Source organism: Danio rerio, chromosome 11 (genome assembly GCF_052040795.2).
Source record: "Danio rerio strain M-AB ecotype USA chromosome 11, GRCz13ab, whole genome shotgun sequence".
Taxonomy (NCBI): Eukaryota; Metazoa; Chordata; class Actinopteri; order Cypriniformes; family Danionidae; genus Danio; species Danio rerio.
In genome coordinates, this window is record NC_141031.1 from 27,113,829 (window position 1) to 27,125,893 (window position 12,065).

Genomic DNA, 12,065 nt, shown 5'->3' on the forward strand with positions numbered 1-12,065 from the left:
TTGTTATTCCTGTATGCTGTGCTTTGACAGAACCGCATTACCTACAAAGACGCAGTTGTTGTTTATTTAACTCGAGGAATATTTCTATACTTTCGTGCCATTTTCATCTATAGTATGTTTTTATATGATACTTCTTGTTTAATTCAAGAGTTCAAAGTTCCTGTAGCATATAGGATTTTCATGCAGGTGTTCAACTGATTTGCGTCAACACCTACTGAGGCTCCCTCGGCTGCTGAGGGGATTATGGGTTGCCCTGTTTCATAATAGGCTAATTAAGAAGTAAATCTGCATAAACCATAACTTTGAGTGGGAGTGGATGACTTTTTTGCTGCTTTCTTCTAATCTAGTTTTTAGTACCACTTAATAGGCACCATCTGTGGCTGTTTCGTCCCAGGGAAAAGTCTTTATGACCTCAGGACAAAGGTTGATGTCTATTATATAGTGTTGTATTGATTTCACAATAGTGTCTGAGTGCTTTTGCTTTTAGCATATTAAACATATGGCAGTGAAAAGAAGGTGTTGCTGGTGCCCCGGGGCTGTTCAGAGCTACATTTTATACCAGTTGTATGTTCATTGACGCACAGAGTCTGTGTGCGAATTCAGCCTCTTGTGAATGGGGTGCTGAAAGAAGCAGGGATGAGTATGGTGTGTAAACACAGCACATACATTATCGTCCACTCAAACTGCAGTCAGCATCACATCACGCTCTTGTTCTGTGTGTTTACGTGTATGTGTGTTTGGTACAGCAAGTGCAGTGATCTGCTTGGTTGGTGCAATGGCAGTCTGGTTCATCACGGATCCTCTCAGCAGGTCGTCTAGAGCCTCTTCCTGCATTGGCAGTTGATCACACTAGAGGTGATAGTGTTAAAGCATTGTTGTCAGCTGCATTTCCCAAAGCTGCAATGTAGGCAAATGAAAGATTGGGTTACAACAGGCTGCTGAGCATATCTTGCCCATTAGTATTAAACTGACTCAGTGTCCCAACATTTAGGTGATAATGGCGGTGCTGCCAGTGCATTAGTTGTACAAAATGAAATATCTTGTTGTAGTACAAGGGGGAGTGGAAAAAATATCCAAGATGTGTGTGAAAAAAGTTGCACTCTAAAAAAAAATATGTTGAAAATTTAGCAAAATTATTAACAAACCCAACCAATGGAGTACATTTTAAACGTATTTAGAATTACATTTTTGAACTTACATGTTACATGTTCATGTTTTATCGAAATGTACCGAGCAGGTACATGGTGTCAACATGACAGCAGATTGACGTTGTACCCCAACGTCATGGGTAGGCATGGGCAGGTATAAGATTCTGACGGTATGATAACCTTGGATAAAAATATCACACTTCCACGGTTCACGGTATTGTGCTCACTGCTCAAAAATATATTCTCTGGGTAAAAAAAAAAAATTCCGATTGAAAACATATTTTATTTTTTTGAAAGATTCATGATATTTTGAAGCAGTAAACACGTCAGGCTATATAATGTTAATGAATAATTGACTTCTGCTGTCTTCATTAGCTTCAAAAACACTGATTTCTGTACAATTTAAAACAGTATCTTTGGATATTTTTTCTGCTAGCGATACTGTTCTTAAAAAAAATAATAATAATGTAAATAAAAAAATCTAACACATACCTTAGGCATGGTATTACAGACATTTTTGACGGTATTAAAACCTTGGCTTTTCCAAACCGTGGTATACCTTGAAAATGGTTATCGTCCCATGCCTAGTCGTGGGATGTTGCATTTTGGGTGAAAATGAAAATCGGGTTGCATTTTGGTTACTTTTCAACGCAACCTAAAAACAACAAAATATCAACATCTGATGAAACAGCTTGACGTTGTGTGGACGTTACCACTATGACATCTATCAGATGTTGGATTTTGGTTGCCACGCCTGACGAATAAATGTCAGTATTTGACGTCAATATGACTTTAGCTTAAAATGTTGGCTCAACATTGGATTTTGGTCACTTTAAAACACAACCTAAAATCAGCAAAATATCAACGTCATTTCACGTTGTTATTGGAAATCAAAATAACATTGTCTTTAGACGCTGGTGACCTAAATCTAACCTAATATCAATGTCTTATGATGTTGTGTGTCTGCTGGGTAGGTTGAGGGTACCCAGCATTTTTAGAGTGTGCATTCAAGACACGAGGGCAACAGCCACTGCTTGATTAAATTGTTAGTAATGATAATATTTCAACCATTTCCCAGTGACCTACATGTGATGTAATTATGATTTCATGAGACGTCTTTTGATGTTGCTGCTTGTAAACTTGGCAAAAAGTACATTTCACCAGTTGTACTATACAGCAGCTGTGTTTCAGGTCATCTTTCTGTCTCCAAGCTATATATTTCAGGGGTTTATTACTAATAATGGATGCATAATATTGGTTAAATTTTGCTGATGGGGTTGTATTTTTATAGGACCAATGGCGCTGTGTCATCAGTACAGCGCTAATGACTGGGTCGAACTACACAGTCAACCTCAGTATGCTTTGTTAAAACCTGTTTGAGGTTTTGTTGAAAGCTGCTCGCTTCCTCTGTTCATTTCTCTTCCACAAACTGCACTGCATTTTGATGGAAACACTTAGGGACAGTTTTACCTTTAGGCTTAAAGCTGTAGTCAGTTGTACCACCATGTCACCCCATATTGTCATTCTCAATTGCTTATCTTAAATGCCTCAATTTCACCTTTCTTGGAACCCCTGTTGTTGGCTTTTAGAATTGGCTGACAGGAAGATTTAGGGTTATTTGTGTAGCCAAATACAGGCATTGGCCAGTCACTTCAGCCTATTCTGTGAATGACTGGCCGTGTCCATCAAGACCAGTAAGCTAGCTCCTCTCTCGCCTTATCTCTGGCTCACACTCCCCTTTCGTCTGCACAACAAATGCTAATCTAGCCCAGTTTCAACCTAAAGGAAGAGGATGCCACTTCTAAGTGGCACATGATGTGATTTTTTTTGCTTATCTGGAAAAGGCACCATCCTCAATTGTATGCGATGCATGTGGCCTTTGGGGTAAAAACAATGCTTTTGAGTTTTGCATGTAATGAGCTGTATTTATAAGCGCTCTCAGTTCTCACTTCTGTGCAGAACGCACATTAGCCTGTGGGGTGCAATGAAGGCGAGGAACATGCTAATAACTTGTTAACACTGCAGTGAGATTTTCCTGCTATGCCTAATTACGAGGTGTATTTTTCAAATCCAGTACAGCTTATGACTTTGCTAAACAGATATATTTAAAGTTTTAGTCAGCTCAAGTTCTATTCTCCCTTTATATTTTAATATTGTTCCTCACAAAATGCTCTACTATTTGTATTCTGATTCATAATTTTTAAGATGATGTTTTATTTAAATGAAAACAAAATTGAATTACACATATATTCTGTATACCTCCTCCAACTTAAAGTCAGAATGAGATAAATTCACTTTATTTATTGTTATAGCAGTTTTTTTTTACAAATCTCATTTATTTTATTCTATCAATACCCAAGTCTTCATTTTTTGTTCTATTTTAATCTTTATTTGACTGTTATTGACCTTTGTTATTGTGTCAATGTTTTGTCCATGAAAAACTGAACTACACTGTTCCAGTTACTATGACCATGTATGTGAAGCTGCTTTGACACAATCTACATTGTAAAAGCGCTAAACAAATAAAGCTGAATTGAATTGAATTGAATTATTTTTAGATTTATTTTTGCCATTTTTTGCCTCAATTGTGAAAGGAAATTAGCTTGACAGGAAGTGACAGAGGAGAGAGAAATTGAGAAAGGTCTACAAACAAGGACTTAAACTCAGTCAGAGCATTGCCCACAAGGCAATGTACCAACTTTGGCCATTTATTTACACAATTATGGAATTTTGGGGGCCTGAAAGTGTGGGTGTCAAAATGCAAGTTTTGAATATGAGACTATTATTATTTCCATGTAAACTACAAAAATTTGGATTTGTGAAAATACTGATATAATGCTCATGATATGTTCAACTTAGGCTCATTTTGAAAACGTAGCCCTACATACATTCCTGGAGATTGCAAATTATGTAGCCAGAGCTACATTTGGCTGCATTTAATCTTTAAAACCAACGCTACGGGGTGATATGACGACTATTCCGTTTCTCGCTTACCTTTGTCTGGATGACTTTCCGCTGTTACCAGTTTGTCCGGTAGCTCGACAGGTCGGCGAACTTAAGACGTAGAATGGAGTTAACCGTGACAATAGAGTTTGAGTTCGGTGAATAACAGTTCCAGAAATCAGGTAAGACAAAAACAAAAGCTAAAAAATAAAATAAAAAAGTAAATAACAGTGTGAGAATGTGATCAAATTTGAAAATGTGGTAAAAATCAGGTGAGGGCTTTTCTTTTTCTGGATTGCTTTTTTAAAACACTGGGTTTGGGTTTAGGGAAGGGGGTGGGTGGATAAATATGTGCTTTTTAAAGCACTGTTGGTTGGCTTTTGAAAAAGCATACACAGCGACGTCTGGTGGATTCGTGAAAACAAAACCTGCAAAAAAACATAGCTTCTGGGACGTATTTTGCTCTTCTTCAGAAATGTATATAGGGGTACGTAATCAGAATGAGCCTGGGTTGGATATGTTCAACTATAGGCTTCTGCGACTATACTTAAACTAAAATCACAGGCAATAGGAATGTGTTTCTTTAGCGAAGCCCAAGTACTTGCCTGGCATGCATGACACACTATTTTTAGACATTTTCATTGATCTGTGTTGAAAAGGGATCATTTTTACACTGTAGTGATTTGTACACGGAATATTTTACAAATGTGAAGGAAAAGTCTATCAGGATTCAGTACATTGCAGTTATGTATACCTTTAGTATGGATACAAAGCTGCTACTTATGACTACAAGTAACATTCAGAATTGTGAATTGTGAATCAGAATTGTGTGAACTGCAATGTAAGATGTAGTGCTGTTCCGTCTATCCTCTATGAAGGCTAAATATTTACCTTATATTCTGTAGAATTTTGAGCAGTATTTTGTCATAATCAATATTGAATGTATTCTTTGAAGGAAAACAGTTTCAAAATAACCTAAAGCATCATATTTTGCATGCTGCCAAGTGTCACATAGTGTGTGAATGGACTGGTGCATCAGCAATTTTTCCAACAATACCTCTGCTCTGGGAGAAACCCTGCTTCGAGCGATCCTGCAGCGAAAGAAAACAAATGGCCTTCAGCTTTCAACAAACCTGTTCCTCACTCCAGGCAAAATAACACAACTTTTCCCGATCCCCTCACATAGTCTGGCCTGGAATGCACAGTATAGCTCAACGTCCCAATGCTGTAATTCTAAATGTCAAAATGGTTAAAGTTTGGACTCTGCAAAAGTCTAAAGACTTAGATATTCTTCAAATGAAATATAATAATGTTCGGGAGCCTCAAATATAAAAGTTTGCACACTGTAAATTTGATCTTAAAGTGTGCATATTAGGTCAAATATTGCATTTATGCGCAAAAGTTTTAAAATGTCTTAAACAGAATGTTTGCCAGAACTTACAGAAAATGAACACTGACATTATTAACTTGATTTAGATAACCAGCTCATTAGATGAGCTTCATGCATGAACTGTGCTCCGATTAACAGCTCCCTACCTAGTGTGAATTGTTGTCTATTTTATCATTGCTCTCTACCTGAGCACAAAAAAAAACTTTATTTCACCTTGGAACATTAATTCATGGATTTGCACAACAGCATTGCCTACAGTGTCTTCTCACTAGAGAAGTATGAAGTGTGGCATAATATACCTACATAAATAAATACAATTTAAATTCACATATCACACACTAAAAAAGTCATTTAAATTAAATGTATGCTCCCTTTAAAATTAAACTAAGGGGGAATATCCTGTGGAGTCCACTTTGTAGGACAAATTTCTGAAAAGTGAGAAGAGAAATGAATGAAAAGTGAAAGGAGAAACATACAAAAGGTGCCGCACAAAGATTGGGAAATGCTGGCCTAATAGAAAACCTTTTTTAACATGAGCATTACACAAGAAAGCCATATACTATATTCTTGTATATATATATACACAGACACAGTCTAAGTCAGAATTATTAGCCCCCTTTGAATTTTTTTCTTCTTTTTAAAATATTTTACAAATGAAGTTTTACAGAGCAAGGGAATTTTCACAGTATGTCTGATCATATTTTTTCTTCTGGAAAAGTCTTATTTGTATTATTTTGGCTAGAATAAAAGCATTTTAAATTTTTTTAAACACCATTTTAGGGACAAAATTATTAGCCCCTTTAAACAAATTTTTTTCTTGATAATCTATACAGAACAAACCATCGTTATACAATAACTTGACTAATTACCCGAACTCACCTAGTTAACCTAAATAACCCAGTTAAGCCTTTAAATGTCACTTTAAGCTGTATAGAAGTGTCTTGAAAAATATCTAGTAAAATATTATTTACTGTCATCATGGCAAAGATAAAATAAATCAGTTATTAGAAATGAGTTATTAAACTATTATGTTTAGAAATGTGTTGAAAAATCTAAAAATTGAAAAAATAAACAAGCGGTCTAATAATTTCAGGGGGCTAATAATTCTTACTTCAACTGTGTGTGTGTGTGTATATATATATATATATATATATATATATATGAAAGCATAGACTTTATATTTTGTTAATATGATGTATATTGTCATATTGCACAGCCCAACTTTTTTATATTGTGTAAACTGGTGTGGGACAAATGACATGCATTTTCTGTGTGTGAAAGTGAGGAGAAATCCCCTTGCTTGCCTTATTGCATCTGGAATATAGCCTATAAGTAAGCCCACACGGAATCTGCAAATGCAGAAATCCACAGATTTACGCAGATTTTTATCCCATCACTGAGTCTTTTATTTACTTGTGTAAATGTGTGTAAGTTTATATTAATTCAGTTTTTCAATTAATTCCAGTAATATTATTGACTAATAGGAACATTTTCATATTTACAATACAGATTAAGGAATTTTTTACATTTAGTAGATATATTATATGAAATATTACTTTGTTTACCAAGTAAGTGGTTCTAACTGAATTTGCTATGTGAATTTTCTATAAAAGTTAAAAAGGAATTATTTTTTATTTAATATATGAAGTTTTTTGTTATGATACCAAAATAATTCCGCATAAATCCACAGATTCTTTACAAAATTCTCTGAAGAAATTGCAAAAAAATATTTGCAGATTCTGTCTGGTCCGACCTATAAGCCATAGCTTATAGCATTTATGCTGATACAAAAAGCTGTGCAAGGGAAAGTGATGTGATCATACATATAACCACCTTTTCATGTATTTCCTATTGAAAATGAAGTAGAGATGAGCTTATGGTATTTTATGTGAAATTGTCTGTCTCACACTAAGCAATTTTTAATCATTCTAAATGATTGTAGCATGTCAGACTGCACGAACATGGCTCCCATGTCACACAGTAAGAGTTCAGCTGTCATAATGTCAGATTGAATGACAATAAAGTTTGACGTCATCCATCTGTGACACTTTTACTATTCAGCTTTCTGAAATGATGCCTTGCGGCAAACATAAACATAAATGATCTCAATAATAAAAGCAGAGGAAAAAAAACTTTTTTTGACAATTACTCGCTGTGTTTTGAGCTGATTGTGCCATCAGATCCTATTCGTTCTTAGATTTACGCTCGTCGTCACAGCTGTTCTTACACTGTAGGATACTGTCTGACTTCTGACACTGCCAGAACTTAATCAGCAGGAAAATCTAATTGCAATGACCATTAAGAGGCTGTTGGCGAACATGTCAAACCAAGAATCAAAGACTACAGATCTCACAAATCTTTTATTATTTCCCAAATTGGTCTCAAGATGATTAAATTATGGCTGAAATGGCACAGTGTGAGCAGGGCTTTACCTGGCCAGGCCCAATTCATGAGTGGCCCACCAGGAATTGGCCACTCCAGGCCTGCCTCTGCCTAAAATAAGGAGTATGTTGTTCTTCTGACCATTTTCATTGTTTCTCTACATAAGCATTCTCATAGAGCAATTTCCATTTACAGAAAAGCATCCATAACTTGTTTAGTTGCTATAAGAGTCTTTGACTGCTTGAATCACACTGTTGTGAAGCAGTTTGATCAATGTTCCTGAAGTCTAAGGGCTCAACAGAGACATAACATAAGACCAATAACTGAACTGCTGAAATGGGTTTTATGCACTAGGTCCACTCAAACTACAATAGAGAGGTAATCGGAGGTTAGCCTATGGCCATTACCGCTCAGCAATCAGAGTAATTGCTTGTCTGCAAATTGCTGCTGGAGTAGAGCATGGAAGAAGACGACTTTCCCATGTTGTCAACGTGGCCACTGCAAGGGCGGAGGGAAATATTAATGCCAGTGGTTTTTATTTAATCCACTCTGCTTTCACATTTTAAGGCCTTGAACTCTGCGATTGATGCAAGCATTTGGTGTTATTTGGAGCTGTATAAAGACTACCAGCTTATCTGCAGGACGTAAGATCTTATTACTGGCATCAATTTACCCTGCAGTTTTGTTCATGCTGGGAATACTTGGTCCTGCAGTGAACGAAATAAATGATTAAAAAGAGCAAATCATAGCAACACACCGACACAACTATAAATAGTGTGATTTTAATGAAGCATTTCTGAGATGCTTTATTAAAGTGCTTTGTATCTGCATTAAGGCTGTGTTTCGAGCACTGATAACAAGCATGTTGTTCTATTCATTAAAAGGGACTATAGTCTTATGCTCGTCCTGATTTTGCCAAGTGCTAGTTGTCCTGAGACCAACATATTTTATGATGACCCAGGGACAACATCTCTATCAGCCAATCAAATGTTATTACGTCATCATTATGAGCCTCCTGCAGAGTCCGCCAAAAAACGCAAATTCAAATAAGAAAACACACCCACCCACACACAGGCAACTGCCATTTTCACCAGTGAAGAGGACAGGTGAAGAGGACAAGTGAAGAGGTGAGATCACCGGTTTTCTTCTGTAAGTTTACAGAAGCAGTAATGATTGTAAAATTCATATGTTTATGGATTTGTCCCTTTTTTCCAGCGAAGTGAACGAGCAACGTTTAACTTTTGTTTGCATTAAGTTAGCCTAATTAGCCGTCCCTACCTAACGTTAGATTAGCGTGCTGCTCTACCGTTACTGTGACTTACTTTCTGGTATTAATTAAAACAAGCTAACAGTATTTTTTTGAATATTTAAATCTAGCAAACGTTATTAAACGCGACTAAACTTGCCCTCTTGCTAACTTAGCGCCATTTTTTCCTAATAATTCGGTTTTTAACATGTATTATGTCAATTTCATTTAAAGACACGCCAGAAATGTGGACCAAAACAGCACTAGTTTAAACACAAGACAGTAGGTTATTTGAGGTGTTAACTTAACTACTGTGAATCGCTGCAAAATTCAACTAACGTTAGTGATTTCATTATTTATTCTGTTAAATATGTTGGCATCATCACAGGTTTATTAATATCATTTATATTTTAACCTCCGGTCATCATCACTGATTTATTAATATATTTAATATGTAAACTCAGGTCATCATCACTGATTTATTAATATTATTAATATGTTAACCTCAGGTCATCAACAATGATTTATTAAAATTATGAGTATGTTAACCTCAGGTCATAATCACTGATTTATTAATATTATTAATATGTTAAACTCAGGTCATCATCACTGATTTGTTAATATGTTAACCTCAGGTCATCATCACTAATTTATTAATATATTTAATATGTTAACCTCAGGTCATCATCACTGATTTATTAATATTATTAATATGTTATCCACAGGTCATCATGACTGATTTATTAAAATTATGAATATGTTAACCTGAGGTCATCATCACTGATTTATTAATATTATTAATATGTTAACCTCAGGTCATCATCACTGATTTATTAATATTATTAATATGTTAACCTCAGGTCATCATCACTGATTTATTAATATTATTAATACGTCATCATCACTGATTTATTAATATGTTAACCTCAGGTCATCATCACTGATTTATTAATATTATTAATATGTTATCCTCAGGTCATCATCGCTGATTTATTAATATTATTAATGTGTTAACCTCAGGTCATCATCACTGATTTATTAATATGTTAACCTCAAGTTATTATCACTGATTTATTATTAATAATAATATGTTAACCTCAGGTCATCATCACTGATTTATTAATATTATTAATACATTAACCACAGGTCATAATCACTGATTTATTAATGATAACATGTTAACCACAGGTCATTATCACTGATTTATTAATATTATTAATATGTTAACCACAGGTCATCATCACTGATTTATTAATATTGTTAATATCTTAACCTCAGGTCATCATCGCTGATTTATAAATATTGTTAATATCTTAACCTCAGGTCATCATCACTGATTTATTAATATTATTTAATCAACCTCAGGTCATCATCGCTGATTTATTAATATTGTTAATATCTTAACATCAGGTCATTATCACTGATTTATTAATATGTTAACCTCAGGTTATCATCACTGATTTATTAATAATAATAATATGTTAACCTCAGGTCATCATCACTGATTTATTAATATTATAAATACGTTAACCACAGGTCATGATAATTGATTTATTAATATTATTAATATGTTAACCTCAGGTCATCATAGCTGATTTATTAATATTATTAATACTTTAACCTCAGGTCATCATCACTGATTTATTAATATTATTAATACGTCATCATCACTGATTTATTAATATGTTAACCTCAGGTCATCATCACTGATTTATTAATATTATTAATACGTCATCATCACTGATTTATTAATATGTTAACCTCAGGTCATCATCACTGATTTATTAATATTAATAATATCTTAACCTCAGGTCATCATCACTGATTTATTAATAGGTTAACCTCAGGTTATCATCACTGATTTATTAATAATAATAATATGTTAACCTCAGGTCATCATCACTGATTTATTAATATTATTAATACGTTAACCACAGGTCATAATCACTGATTTACTAATGTTAACATGTTAACCACAGGTCATCATCACAGATTTATTAATATGTTAACCTCAGGTCATCCTCACTGATTTATTAATATGTTAACCTCAGGTCATCCTCACTGATTTAATAATATTATTATTATGTTAGCCTCAGGTCATCTCTGATTTATTAATATTATAAACATGTTAACCTCAGGTCATCATCACTGATTTATAATTATTATTAACACGTCATCATCACTGATTTATTAATATGTTAACCTCAGGTCATCATCACTGATTTATTAATATTAATAATATCTTAACCTCAGGTCATCATCACTGATTTATTAATATGTTAACCTCAGGTTATCATCACTGATTTATTTATAATAATAATATGTTAACCTCAGGTCATATTCACTGATTTATTAATATTATTAATACGTTAATCACAGGTCATAATCACTGATTTACTAATGTTAACATGTTAACCACAGGTCATCATCACTGTTTTATTAATATTATTATTATGTTAACCTCAGGTCATCATCCCTGATTTATTAATAATATTAACATGTTAACCTCAGGTCATCATCACTGATTTATTAATATTATTATTAATACGTCATCATCACTGATTTATTAATATGTTAACCTCAGGTCATCATCACTGATTTATTAATATTATTAATACGTCATCATCACTGATTTATTGATATTATTAATATGTTAACCTCAGGTCATCATCACTGATTTATTAATATTATTAATATGTTAACCTCAGGTCATCATCACTGATTTATTAATACGTCATCATCACTGATTTATTAATATGTTAACCTCAGGTCATCACTGATTTATTAATATTATTAATATGTTAACCTCAGGTCATCATCACTGATTTATTAATATTAATAATATCTTAACCTCAGGTCATCATCACTGATTTATTAATATTAATAATATCTTAACCTCAGGTCATCATCACTGATTTATTAATATGTTAACCTCAGGTTATCATCACTGATTTAT

At 33.9% G+C, this 12,065-nt stretch overlaps 1 protein-coding gene across 2 annotated transcripts in view; it reads left to right on the forward strand.

Annotated features, from left to right (window-relative positions):
• The window catches only part of syt6b (synaptotagmin VIb), an 89,285-nt gene that overhangs the window by 30,087 nt on the left and 47,133 nt on the right, over positions 1-12,065 (forward strand). The window lies entirely within an intron of this gene.